Source organism: Triticum aestivum, chromosome 5B (genome assembly GCF_018294505.1).
Source record: "Triticum aestivum cultivar Chinese Spring chromosome 5B, IWGSC CS RefSeq v2.1, whole genome shotgun sequence".
Taxonomy (NCBI): domain Eukaryota; kingdom Viridiplantae; phylum Streptophyta; class Magnoliopsida; order Poales; family Poaceae; genus Triticum; species Triticum aestivum.
Genome location: NC_057807.1, coordinates 92,420,689 through 92,435,919, shown reverse-complemented (window position 1 = coordinate 92,435,919; position 15,231 = coordinate 92,420,689).

The following is a 15,231-nucleotide window of genomic DNA, read 5'->3' as shown; positions in this document are numbered from 1 at the left end:
CTCTTTTTTGATCTCAATACAATGTTCTCCCCCTCTCTCATGGAGATCTATTTGATGTAATCTTCTTTTTGCAGTGTGTTTGTTGAGACCAATGAATTGTGGGTTTATGATCCAGTATTATTTATGGAAAATATTTGATTCTTCTCTGAATTCTTTTATGTATGATTGAGTTATCTTTGCAAGTCTCTTCGAATTATCCTTTTTGGTTTGGCCAACTAGATTGGTAGTTCTTGCAATGGGAGAAGTGCTTAGCTTTGGGTTCAATCTTGCGGTGTCCTTACCGAGTGACAGAAGGGGCAGCAAGGCACGCATTGTATTGTTGCCATCGAGGATAACAAGATGGGTTTTTTATCATATTGCATGAATTTATCCCTCTACATCATGTCATCTTGCTTACGGCGTTACTCTGTTTTTACTTAATTCTCTAGATGTATGCTGGATAGCGATCGATGAGTGGAGTAATAGTAGTAGATGCAGAATCGTTTCGATCTACTTGTCTTGGACGTGATGCCTATATACATGATCATTGCCTAGATATACTCATAACTATGCTCAATTCTGTCAATTGCTCAACAGTAATTTGTTCACCCACCGTAGAATACTTATGCTCTTGAGAGAAGCCACTAGTGAAACCTATGGCCCCCGGGTCTATTCTCATCATATCAATCTCTATCACTTTATTTACTTGCTTTGTTTTACTTTGCCTTTACTTTTTACTTTGTGTCTATCTATCAAAAATACCAAAAATATTATCTCTATCAGATCTCACTCTCGTAAGTGACCGTGAAGGGATTGACAACCCCTATGCGTTGGTTGCGAGTTGCTATCGTTTTGTGTAGGTATGAGGGACTTGTGCATGGTCTCCTACTGGATTGATACCTTGGTTCTCAAAAACTGAGGGAAATACTTACGCTACTTTGCTGCATCATCCTCTCCTCTTCGGGGAAATCCAACGCAATGCTCAAGAGGTAGCAAGGAGCAGCCCGCCCTCCGCAGTAGCAGTACTCGCTGGCTCTGTGGTACGCTGGCCAGAACCCATGGACCGGTGTCGTGCACGCCTACTCCCTGCCGGTTCCGCATGCCCCTGCCTCGGGTATTCTCGGTGCCCGACCACAGTCTCACTAGGCGTACTATGTCGCGCCTCATCCTTACGTGGTGCCCTACGGGCCCCTCTTCTACGGCCAGCAGCCGCAGCCAGGCGGGCTGCCGCTGCTGCCCCTGATGGCCCCGCCGCAGCCGCATGCTCTCCCGCCTGCGCCGTGGGACCCGGCTCTTTTGGCGGCCCTTCACACTGCCCCCTCACTGTCCACCTACACCGGTGGTGGTGACTGGTATATGGACACTGGAGCTACTGCGCATATGGACGCTTATCCCGATAACCTCCACACCTCCTTTCCCGTTCACACTTCCGCTCGCATCATCGTCAGTGACGGTTCCTGCCTTCTCATCACTCACATAGGGCATACATATTTTCTGTCTAATTCTACTCCAATATCATTGTCTAACGTCTTAGTTTCTCCTGATCTTATTAAAAATCTTGTTTCTATTCGTTCTCTTACACATGAAAATCATGTTACCGTTGAATTTGATGAGTGTGGTTTTTCTGTTAAGGACGCTCGCACCCGGATGGTACTCCACCGATGTGACAGCCCCGACGAGCTCTACCCGGTTCACTCCGCCACCTCCGCCGCCCCTGCCACTCATGCCACCGGAGTGGACCTTTGGCACGCTCGCTTGGATCATCCCAACCCCGCCACCCTTCGTCGTATACTTCGGATTTTTTCATTCACGTGTAATAAGAACGAGGATCACTCGTGTCATGCATGTCGCCTCAGCAAACATGCTCGTGTCCCCTTTAGGGCTTCTTCTCATGTTGGATCATACCCGTTTGAGTTAATTCATAGTGATGTTTGGACCTCTCCTGTTGCTAGCAATACAGGCTATCTTTATTATCTTGTCATACTTGATGATTTTTCACATTATGTGTGGACCTTCCCGTTGCGTCGCAAGTCGGATGTTATATCCACTCTCGCTGCTTTCTACTCTTATATTCTCACACAGTTTGGTCGCCCCATTCTTGCGTTCCAGACTGATAACTGGAAGGAGTTCGACAATCTAGCTGTTCGTACTCTCCTCACTACACATGGCACAACTTTTCCTCTCACCTGCCCGTACACTTCGCAGCAGAACGGTCGCGCTGAGCGTGTCCTTCGCCCTCTTAATGACTGCGTTTGGACTCTCCTCTTTCATGCCAATGTGCCTCCGTGCTTTTGGCCTGACGCTCTCGCCACTGCTTCCCTCCTCATTAACATTTGTCCATGTCGCACTCGCGGAAACTTTGCACCTCATCACCTCCTCTTCGGTGCACCGTCCTCTTATGATGGGCTTCGCATCTTCGGCTGTCTCTGCTACCCTAGCATCGCCTCCACTACACCTCATAAGCTTGCACCCCGCTCCGTCGCCTGCATCTTTCTTGGCTACCCACCTAACACTAAGGGCTACCGCTGCTACGATCCCGTCTCTCATCGTGTTTTCACCTCCTGACATGTTTACTTTGATGAGAAGGTGTTTCCGTTTCAGCAACAGGTACCCCTCGTCGCCTCGTCTCCATCGGCCACCGGCGGCCCTTCGGCGACTCCGTCAGGTGGGCAGCCCTGCTCGGCTCTCGAACCGCCTCCGGGCTTTGGCGGTCCTCGCGCCGTGGGACAAGTTGTGCCTCGCGCCCCCATGTTAGCGCCCGCCTCTTCAGCCTCCTCGGGCGAACCCGCCCCCTTGGCCGGCCCCAACGTCTCGGCCGGCCTCGACGCCTCGGCCGATGCCCCCTCTTCACCCACCGCCCCCGTCTCAGGCGCCGCAGACTCGGCTGCCTCGGGCGCCGCAGGCTCGACTGCCGCCTCCCGGGCCGTGTCGCCGGTCATCTCGTCGGCCGCCTCGCCTGACACCCACTGGCCGCCTCAACGCCTACCTCGTGATACGTCTCCAATGTATCTACTTTTCCAAACACTTTTGCCCTTGTTTTGGACTCTAACTTGCATGATTTGAATGAAACTAACCCGGACTGACACTGTTTTCAGCAGAACTGCCATGGTGTTGTTTATTGTGCAGAAAACAAAAGTTCTCGGAATGACCTGAAAATCGACGGAGATAACTTTTGGAAAATATAAAAAATACTGGCGAAAGAATCAAGGCCAGGGGGCCCACACCCTGTCCACGAGGGTGGGGGCGCGCCCTCCCCCTAGGCGAGCCCCCCTGTCTCGTGGGCCCCTGATGCTCCACTGACCTCAACTCCAACTCCATATATTCCGTTTCGCGGAGAAAAAAAATTAGAGAGAAATTTTCATCGCGTTTTACGATACGGAACCGCCGCCAAGCCCTAATCTCTCTCGGGAGGGCTGATCTGGAGTTCGTTCAGGGCTTCGGAGAGGGGGATTCATCATCGTCGGCATCATCAACCATCCTCCATCACCAATTTCATGATGCTCACCGCCGTGCATGAGTAATTCCATCGTAGGCTTGCTGGACGGTGATGGGTTGGATGAGATTTACCATGTAATCAAGTTAGTTTTGTTAGGGTTTGAACCCTAGTATCCACTATGTTCTGAGATTAATGTTGCTATGACTTTGCTATGCTGAATGCTTGTCACTAGGGCCCGAGTGCCATGATTTCAGATCTGAACCTATTATGTTTTCATGAATATATGTGAGTTCTTGATCCTATCTTGCAAGTCTATAGTCACCTATTATGTGTTATGATCCGACAACCCCGAAGTGACAATAATCGGGATACTTCTCAGTGATGACCATAGTTTGAGGAGTTCATGTATTCACTATGTGCTAATGCTTTGTTCCGGTTCTCTATTAAAAAGAGGCCTTAATGTCCCTTAGTTTCCACTAGGACCCCGCTACCACGGGAGGGTAGGACAAAAGATGTCATGCAAGTTCTTCTCCATAAGCACGTATGACTATATTCGGAATACATGCCTACATTACGTTGCTGAACTGGAGCTAGTTCTGTGTCACCCTATGTTATAGCTATTACATGAGGAATCGCATCCGACATAATTATCCATCACTGATCCAATGCCTACAAGCTTTTCACATATTGTGCTTCGCTTATTTACTTTTCCGTTGCTACTGTTACAATTACTACAAAGCTGCCATCTTTACTTTTGCCATTGTTACCATTATTATCATACTACTTTGCTACTAAATACTTTGCTGCAGATACTAAGTTATCTAGGTGTGGTTGAATTGAAAACTCAACTGCTAATACTTAAGAATATTCTTTGGCTCCCCTTGTGTCGAATCAATAAATTTGGGTTGAATACTCTACCCTCGAAAGTTGTTGCGATCCCCTACACTTGTGGGTTATCAAGACTAATTTCTGGTGCCGTTGCCGGGGAGCAAAGCTCTATTCTTTGAGTCACTTGGGATTTATATCTGCTGATCACTATGAGGAACTTAAAAGATGAAAGAACTAAGATTTTTCCCTCAACTACGAGGGGAGGTAAGGATCTGCCAACTAGCTCTGCACTAGATTCTCCTTCTGTTTTGGGTAAGCTTGCGACAACCTAAACCTGCTACTGCTATGAATTCTGATATGTCGCATGTTATTGATGATGCCACTTCTACTATGCATGATACTTATGATGAAACTACTTCTGTGCGTGATACTACTTTGCCATTAGGTGAATTTCTTGATGAACAACTTGCTAGGGTTAGAGAAATTAAATTATTGAAGATGCTATTATTGATGATAGTGATGATGAAAGTTCTCCCCCTGATTATGAATTACCTGTTGTTCCTGAGGGTTATGTTATGGATGAAGAAGCTGCCAAAGGTATCTTTGCTTGCAAAGATAGATATGATCTTAAGAAGTTATTAGCTAAATGGAAGCAGCAATCTCTTAATGCTAGAATGAAACCTGACCCCGCTTTTGCTACTTCACCTATCTGTGTTACTGATAAGGATTATGAATTCTCTGTTGATCCTGAGATTATTACTTTAGTAGAATCTGATCCTTTTTATGGCTATGAATCTGAAACTGTTGTGGCACATCTTACCAAGTTAAATGATATAGCCACCCTGTTTACTAATGATGAGAAGTCTCGCTATTATTATATCCTTAAGATATTTTCGTTCTCATTAAAGGGTGATGCTAAGACTTGGTTTAATTCTCTTGATCCTGGTTGTGTGCGTAGTCCCCAAGATATGATTTATTACTTCTCTGCTAAATATTTCCCTGCTCATAAGAAACAAGCTGCCTTGCGGGGAATATATAATTTTGTGCAAATCAAAGAAGAGAGTCTCCCACAAGCTTGGGGGAGGCTTCTCCGATTACTTAATGCTTTGGCTGATCATCCTCGGAAGAAAAATGAAATACTTGATATCTTTTATAATAGACTAACCGATGCTTCCAAGGACTACTTGGATAGTTGTGCTGGTTGTGTTTTCAGGGAAAGAACAGTCGACCAAGCTGAATTACTATTGAATAATATGTTGACTAATGAAAATAATTGGACTCTTCCTGAGCCAATTCCTGAGCCAACTCCTGAGCCTATTCCTAAACCTACTCCGAAGAAGAGGGGTGTTCTATTTCTTAGTCGTGAAGATATGCAAGAGGCAAAGAAATCAATGAAATAAAAAGGTATTAAACCTGAAGATGTTAAGACTTTACCGCCTATTGAAGAAATACATGGTCTTAATATACCGCCTGTTGAAGAACCACGTTGTCTTGATAACCCGACACAAGTAGTAAAGGTAAATTCTCTCTATAGACATGATAAACTTGATATATCGTCTACTAAATTTCACAGCCCATGCTTAGATGAATTTGATGACTTTATGGCTAGACAAGAAAGTTTCAATGCTTATGTTGGTAGAGAATTAAAGAATAATGCTTTCGAGATAGGACGCTTGAGTGATTATATGGCTAGAGTTAAAGGTGAATTTAAACTCATTAGCAAATATGCTTCTATGGTTACCACTCAAGCTGAGCAAGTACTTAAAGCTCAAAGTGATTTGCTCGATGAATTAAATAATAAACATGACTTTCATGTTAGAGTGGCTACTAGAACCGGTAGAATGACTCGGGAACCTTTGTATCCTGAAGGCCACCCTAAGAGAATTGAGCAAGATTCTCAGAGAAATAATTTAGATGCACCTAGTCCTTCTAAAAAGAAGAAAAAGAAAAATGATAGGACTTTGCATGCTTCTAGTGAGCCTGTTATAGACACACCTGAGGATCCCAATGATATTTCTATTTCTGATGCGAAAACACAATCAGGTGATGAACATGAACCCAGTGATAATGTTAATGATAATGTTCATGTTGATGCTCAACCTAGCAAAAGTAATGATGTAGAGATCGAACCTGCTGTTGATCTTGATAACCCACAATCAAAGAATCAACATTATGATAAGAGAGACTTTGTTGCTAGGAAGCACGGTAAAGAAAGAGAACCATGGGTTCAGAAACCCATGCCCTTTCCTCCTAAACCATCCAAGACAAAGGATGATGAGGATTTTGAGCGCTTTGCTGAAATGATTAGACCTATCTTCTTACGTATACGCTTAATTGATATGCTTAAATTAAATCCTTATGCTAGGTACATGAAGGATATCATTACAAATAAAAGAAAGATACCGGAAGCTGAAATTTCCACCATGCTTGCTAATTATACTTTTAAGGGTGGAATACCAAAGAAACTTGGAGATCCAGGGGTACCAACTATACCATGCTCCATTAAAAGAAATTATGTTAAAACTGCTTTATGTGATCTTGGAGCCGGTGTTAGTGTTATGCCTCTCTCTTTATATCGTAGACTTGAATTGAATAAGTTGACACCTACTGAAATATCTTTGCAAATGGCTGATAAATCAACTGCTATACCTGTTGGTATTTGTGAGGATGTGCCTATTGTGGTTGCAAATGTCACTATCTTAACGGACTTTGTTATTCTTGATATTCCCGAGGACGATAGTATGTCGATTATCCTTGGTAGACCCTTTTTGAATACTGCAGGGGCTGTTATTGATTGCAACAAAGGCAATGTCACTTTTCATGTTAATGGTAATGAGCATACGGTACACTTTCCGAGGAAACAATCTCAAGTTCATAGCATCAATTCTATTGGAAAAGTTCCAACTATCATTATTGGAGGTTTTGAATTTCCTCTTCCTACTGTCAAGAAAAAGTATGATATTCTTATTATTGGGGATGTTCATATCCCCGTTGAGGTAACCTAGTGTTATTCGAAATTTCTCCGGTTCCGTGTTATTCAGAATGAGTTTGTTAACAAGACTTGATCAACCTTGTTAGTGGATTCATTTTGATGATCACGAGATGGATGAAACTAGAAGGCACAACCTTCTGTACCCTCTTTTTACTTTCTGTTATTTAGATTAAATAAAGCAAAAATAGTATTATCTGTCTGTTTTCTGAATTATCTATGCAATAAAAAAATATCCCGAAAATAAAAGTGCTCCAAATGCCCTGCAAATTTAGTATGATTTTTTATGGAATATTTGAGGATTTTAGGCACTGAAAACACTGCAGGGGGGCAAGCACCTGGCCACGAGGGTGGAGGGCGCGCCCACACACCCTGGGTGCACCCCCTGTCTCGTGGGCCCACGGTGGCCCCCCTCCACTTATTCCTACACCCACACACTTCATCCTCTTCCCAAAAAAATCCCCATCCAGCTCAAGCACGAGTTCTAGCTCATTTTGCTGCGATTTTCGATCTCCTTGCTCAAAGCTCCATTCACAAAACTGCTTTGCGAGATTGTTGCTTGGTATGTGACTCCTCCATTGATCTAATTAGTTTTTGTTCTAGTGCTTTATTCATAGAAAAAATTTGCTGCATAGGTGACCCTGTTCTTGAGCTTGCATGTCACATTTATGAGGTCCCAAGTAATTCTAATGCATGATATAGGCTCTAGGCACTTGTAGGAGTAGTTGCTACCAATCTTGTTTAGTTTTATTCACTTTTATTTTGAAGATACTAAAATTTCAGAATTTTTTAGAAAATGATAAGGAGATTTTTGAGGGGCTCTTCCAGCCAAGGCTCCCAGGAAAAACAAGCTAAAGAGAAGGAAAAGGCCAAGTATAATCTTCCTCGCGTAGCGGAAGTACGGCCGTGTGAATGGCCTTGTGATAATTTCTTGAGAGAAGCTAGGATTTATGAAGACTTTTATTCTTTGATTGAAAATGCAGGCCTCACCGACTTCCTCCACGACCGAATCGATCAGTATCTCTTAATTACCAATACTTTCGTGCAAAACTTTTATTATTATCCTAAGAATTCACCTCCATCAGTATCATTTCATTTATATTATGAGTTCAAGGAAATGTCTTTACATAATTTTTGCGCAGTATGTAGAATACTATTTGAGGGCAATTAGATGAACCACATCATAAAGATGTGGATGGCTTTGTTAACACCATTACTGTAGGGGTTCTGAAGAAGGGTTCCGATGCGAGAATCACTAGCATACACTTTCCTGTTTTATGTTACTTTTCCATATTTGCTAGTTGATGCTTAATTGGTCGTGGAAACAGTGGAAACTTCAGTGTCCCTGGTATTATTATTCTATTCCATGCCTTGTTTGGTGATAATAGTTTTAGTATGGGTGCCGTTATTGCCAAACGGCTAAGCCTGAACCGTAAAAAGGCCCCATATTTGGAGGTATCTATGTTGCACGTCTTGCTAAACATTTTGAGATACCTATTAGGCATCATGAGAAAGAGGAGACAATATTGCCTCCATACCTTTTAAATTACAGGAGCATGGTAGCACATGAGTTTATTGTTCACAGTGATGATAAGATGCTCCTGTATAACTTGAGATTTAATAAGAAACACAATGAGACTATTATCCTGCCTGCACCTCTATTGTTTGATTTGACTGTAGTTAATTATCTTGTCTCGCCGGAAGCGGTGTACGCTCATCGAGGACAGGCATCCGCTCTAGAGCCTGAGCCGGAACCTCCACTGGACCCTTATCGTCCATCATCTTATCAGTGGGATCTGGAGGAGATCGCTAGTTAGTTGTATCCTGATTACACCCCTCAGTACACCGGGGAGAGTAGCCACAGTCCTTGGCAATAGACCAACTTAGGCCAAAAGCCTAAGCTTGGGGGAGTACGTATTTCTCACCGACTTTACATTCATGTTCACACACTATTCCAGTTGTCGGTGCTCATACTCTTTCACCGTATTATCCGTGCTAGTTTAATTTTCTTTTTCTAGCTTTCTTCTTGTGTGTTTGATAAATCTTAAGAAAAACCAAAAAAATAGTTAGTTTAATTTCCATGCCTGTAGTAGTAATTAAAATTAAAACCCAAAAAGATCTCCCGTTCTTCTTTTTACTTGTTGGGAGCTTTCCCGTGTAAATAGTTTTATTTCTTTTCTTTCCTTTGGGGGTCGAGAGTAGAAGACCATATTGAAAATGTCTAGTGGCTCTCATATGCATGATTGTTTATTTAACTTAGAGCCCATATTACTTTGTCTTCTCTCTTGAGTTGAATGCTTGCAGATTCCAGCTTAGTCCAATGCACGTGCACTATTATTATACACACCATTCGGTCGTGCAAGTGAAAGGCAATAATGACGATATATGATGGACTGATTGAGATGAGAGAAGCTGGTATAAACTCGACCTCTTTTGTTTTTGTAAATATGATAAGTTCATCGTTCCTGATTCAGCTTATTGTGAAGTAAACATATTTGCAATGACATTTAGAGATTATAGTTGCTTGTGACATGCTTAATTAGCTATGAGTTATAATGGTTTACCTTGTGTGCCAACATGCTATTAAAATGATTATGATGTGGTATGATGGGATGGTAACCTCCTTTGAATGAATTGAGTGACTCCACTTGGCACATGTTCACGCATGTAGTTGAAAACAAATCAACATAGCCTTCACGATATTTATGTTCATGGTGGATTATATCCTACTCATGCTTGTACTTGGTGTAAATTAATTTTAATGCATGTTCATGACTGTTGTCGCTCTCTCAGTTGGTCGCTTCCCAGTCTTTTGCTAGCCTTCACCTGTACTAAGCGGGAATACTGCTTGTGCATCCAAACTACATAAACCCCAAAGTTGTTCCATATGAGTCCACCATACCTTCCTATATGCGTTATTTACCTGCCGTTCCAAGTAAATTTGTATGTGCCAAACTCCAAACCTTCAAATGAAATTCTGTTTTGTATGCTCGAGCAGCTCATGTTTCAACTAGGGTTGTCTGTATCTTCCATGCTAGGTGGGTTATTCTCAAGAGGAGTGGACTCCGCTCCTCATTCACGAGAAAATGGCTGGTAACCGGGATGCCCAGTCCCATGATCAAAAAGAACAAAGCAAATCAAAATAATTAAACAAAACTCCCCCAGGGCTGTTGTTAGTTGGAGGCACTCGTTGTTTCGAGCAAGCCATGGATTGATGCTTGTTGGTGGTGGGGGAGTATAAACGTTTACCATTCTGTTTGGGAACCGCCTATAATGTATGTAGCATGGAAGATATCGCCATCTCATAGTTGTTGCGTTGACAGTGAAAGTATGCCGCTCAAAATGTTATTCATCTCTATTTTAAAATCGAGCTCTGGCACCTCTACAAATCCCTGCTTCCCTCTGCGAAGGGCCTATCTATTTACTTTTATGTTGAGTCATCATCTCTCTTATTAAAAAGCACCCGCTGGAGAGCACACTTTCATTTGCATTCATTACTAATTAGTTTATATTGGGTATGACTTGACTGGATCTCTTTTACCATGAATTACAATGTTTAGTCAGTCCTTGATCTTTAAAGGTGCTCTGCATTTATGTTTTGCGGTCTTAGAAAGGGCTAGCGAGATACCATCTTGTTATATCATATTATGATTGTTTTGAGAAAGTGTTGTCATCCGAGTTTTCTTATTATTGCTCGCTAGCTGATTATGCCATTGATATGAGTAAATGTGAGACCTAAGTGTTATTGTGAATATGGTTAGTTCATAATATTTGCTGAAAACTTGAATGCTGGCTTTACATATTTACAACAACAAGAGCAAATAGAGTTTGTAAAAGTTTTTCTTTATCACTTTCAGTTTATCAACTGAATTGCTTGAGGACAAGCAAAGGTTTAAGCTTGGGGGAGTTGATATGTCTCCAACGTATCTACTTTTCCAAACACTTTTGCCCTTGTTTTGGACTCTAACTTGCATGATTTGAATGAAACTAACCCGGACTGACGCTGTTTTCAGCAAAACTTCCATGGTGTTGTTTATTGTGCAGAAAACAAAAGTTCTCGGAATGACCTGAAAATCCACGGAGATAACTTTTGGAAAATATAAAAAATACTGGCGTAAGAATCAAGGCCAGGGGGCCCACACCCTGTCCACGAGGGTGGGGGGCGCGCCCTCCCCCCTGGGCGCGAGGGCGCGCCCCCTGTCTCGTGGGCCCACTGATGCTCCACCGACCTCAACTCCAACTCCATATATTCCGTTTCGCGGAGAGAAAAATCAGAGAGAAAGTTTCATCGCATTTTATGATACGGAGCCGCCGCCAAGCCCTAATCTCTCTCGGGAGGGCTGATCTGGAGTCCGTTCAGGGCTCCGGAGAGGGGGATTTGTCGTCGTCGTCATCATCAACCATCCTCCATCACCAATTTCATGATGCTCACCGCCGTGCGTGAGTAATTCCATCGTAGGCTTGCTGGACAGTGATGGGTTGGATGAGATTTACCATGTAATCAAGTTAGTTTTTTTAGGGTTTGATCCCTAGTATCCACTATGTTCTGAGATTGATGTTGCTATGACTTTGCTATGCTTAATTCTTGTCACTAGGGCCTGAGTGCCATGATTTCAGATCTGAACCTATTATGTTTTCATGAATATATGTGAGTTCTTCATCCTATCTTGCAAGTCTATAGTCACCTATTATGTGTTATGATCCGACAACCCCGAAGTGACAATAATTGGGATACTTCTCGGTGATGACCATAGTTTGAGGAGTTCATGTATTCACTATGTGCTAATGCTTTGTTCCTGTTCTCTATTAAAAGGAGGCCTTAATATCCCTTAGTTTCCACTAGGACCCCGCTGCCATGGGAGGGTAGGACAAAAGATGTCATGCAAGTTCTTTTCTAGAAGCACGTATGACTATATTCAGAATACATGCCTACATTACATTGATGAACTGGAGCTAGTTCTGTGTCACCCTATGTTATAGCTATTACATGAGGAATCGCATCCGACATAATTATCCATCACTGATCCAATGCCTATGAGCTTTTCACATGTTGTGCTTCGCTTATTTACTTTTCCGTTGCTACTGTTACAATTACTACAAAGCTGCCATCTTTACTTTTGCCACTGTTACCATTATTATCATACTACTTTGCTACTAAATACTTTGCTGCAGATACTAAGTTATCCAGGTGTGGTTGAATTGACAACTCAACTGCTAATACTTAAGAATATTCTTTGGCTCCCCTTGTGTCGAATCAATAAATTTGGGTTGAATACTCTACCCTTGAAAGCTGTTGTGATCCCCTACACTTGTGGGTTATCACCTCGCCGGACGTTCCGGCGCTGCCGTCTCGTCCTGTCACATGGGCCTGAGCTGGCATTCACCGTCCGAGCCTGCGTTACTCGAGCAATGAGTACCTACTCGCCGCCTCCACCACGGAGCCGTCCCCTCTTCCTGCGTCCGCTCGTGCAGCCCTTCGTGACCCTCACTGGCTTGCCACGATGCAGGAAGAGTTCGACGCTCTTCAGCAGAACCGCACCTGGACACTGGTTCCCCAGCCTCCTCGCACCAATGTCATCAGCGGCAAGTGGGTCTTTTGCCACAGGACCCGCTCGGATGGTATACTTGAGTGCTACGAGGCTCGATGGGTGGTTCATGGTTTTCAACAGCGCGCTGGAGTTGACTTCACTGAGATGTTTGCGCCGGTTGTCAAACCGGGCACGATCCGCACCATCCTCCAGCTGGCGGTGTCCCGAGGCTGGCCAGTTCATCAGATGGATGTCTCCAACGCCTTACTCCATGGCCATCTTGAGGAGTAGGTTTATTGTAAGCAGCCCACCAGTTTCATCAACGCATCTCTTCCTGGTCATGTGTGTTTGCTGTCCCGGTCCCTCTACGGGCTCAAGGAAGCACCTCGCGCCCGGTACCAGCGGATCGCCGGGTTTCTTCAGACACTGGGCTTCAGCGTCACTCGCTCGGATGCCTCACTGTTTGTCTATCGCCATGGTGACACGACTGCATATTTTCTCCTCTACGTCGACGACATCATCCTGACGGCCTCCTCCGGAGCTCTTCTTCAGCAGATTACTCTCCGGCTGCGTGACGAGTTCACCCTCAAGGACTTGGGTGCTCTACATTATTTCCTTGGCATTGAGGTTGTTCGGTGACCAGATGGCTTCTTCCTTCATCAGCAGAAGTATGCGCATGAGCTCATTGAGCGTGCTGGCATGCTCAACTGTCACCCTGTTGCTACTCCTGTTGACACGAAGGCCAAGGTTTCTGCTCTTGAGGGCTCGCCAGCATCGGATGCTCCCTTATATCGGTCCATTGTCGGTGCTCTCCAGTATCTGACTCTCACCCGACCGGATCTACAGTATGCTGTTCAACAGGTGTGTCTCCACATGCACACCCCTCGTGACTCCCATTGGACTCTCGTGTAGCGGATCCTCCATTACATTCACGGCTCGATGACTCTTGGGCTCACCCTCACGACGTCCTCTTCTCTGGAGATGGTGGCCTACTTTGACGCGGACTGGGCTGGCTGCCCTGACACCCGTCGGTCCATCTCTGGCTACTGTGTTTACCTCGGTCCTTCACTTGTCTCGTGGTCGTCCAAGCGACAACCCACAGTTTCGCGCTCCAGCACAGAGGCTGATTACCGAGTTGTGGCTAACGTTGTTGCTGAGTGCACCTGGCTACGACAGTTACTTCATGAGTTGCATCACGATGTCTCCCAAGCTACGGTTGTCTACTGCGACAACATCTCTACGGTGTACCTCTCCGCCAACCCTGTTCATCATCGCCGAACTAAGCACATTGAGCTGGACATTCACTTTGTGCACGAGCAGGTGGCTCTTGGATGTATTCGGGTCCTCCATGTTCTGACTGCACAACAGTTCGCCGATGTGATGACGAAGGGACTGCTGACTTCCACCTTCGAGGAGTTTCATTCCAGTCTCTGCGTCACTGGCACCGCTTCGACTGCGGGGGGGTGTTGAGTATATTGTGTACGTATATATTGTGTATTGGGCCCACCTCCTGTTTCCTCTGTATAGTCGAGGTTGTGGCCCCCTCTGTAACTCATATATACGTGCCTGGTGCATCGATTAATGTATTGTGATTGCACAGCCCTTCCACATGTTCCATGTTGGTGGCCAGGTTGGCCGGTGGTGCCCATGTCATGTGAGTTGTGTTGTATCGGTTTTAGCCTGGTTTTCCATCAATTAACCGGGCAATTCTCTTCTTCTTAATCAATGAAAATGGCAAGTCTTTTGCCTCGTTTCAAAAAAATGCATTTGGAATTGGTGCCGCTCTGCTTTCTCATATTAAGGGTCCAAAGAATTCAGTACTTTCTATTGATACATAATACGAGGACAAATGTGTTGCATACTTTTAAATGCCCATCTTGATGATTCATAAAGTTCTAATCTTGCTCCAAGGATGCCCACTCTTTTCAGACCAACAAAAACTAACAGTGTTGCCTAGTTATCTGAACGTGATGCCAAATCTTGCATCGTCGGGAGTACAAACTTGAGGTGGAGCTCAGGGAAAACGTGATTTCTTCAGCCCAAATAAGAATGGAGCTTCTTGCACTACAAAAAAAAGACACATCCGTGACATTTTGGGCCGAACGAATTTTTTTTGTCATACATATGACACTTCTATGACGATAATTGTGACAAGACCCGGTATCATCATAGATGTGGTGGGCTCCTACTTCTATGACAAAAATTCATGATAGAAAATGGGATTTTCGTCTTGGGCGGGCCGGAGAAGTAGCTGCATGACATTCTTTGGGCCGTCCATGACGGAAAAAACCGTGGTAGAAGCGAGGGGGAGGAAAATTTCGGGGAGTTGCCCGTTACGGTGGGAGGTCGGGGGTGGAGCGATGCGCGTTTCTCTCGTACGTACGCGTGTGTGTGCGAGGCGTTGGCTCTAACTGAACTCGAGCGAGGCGTTGGACTCTAAATGAACCCGAGCGATTGCACTACAGGCTACG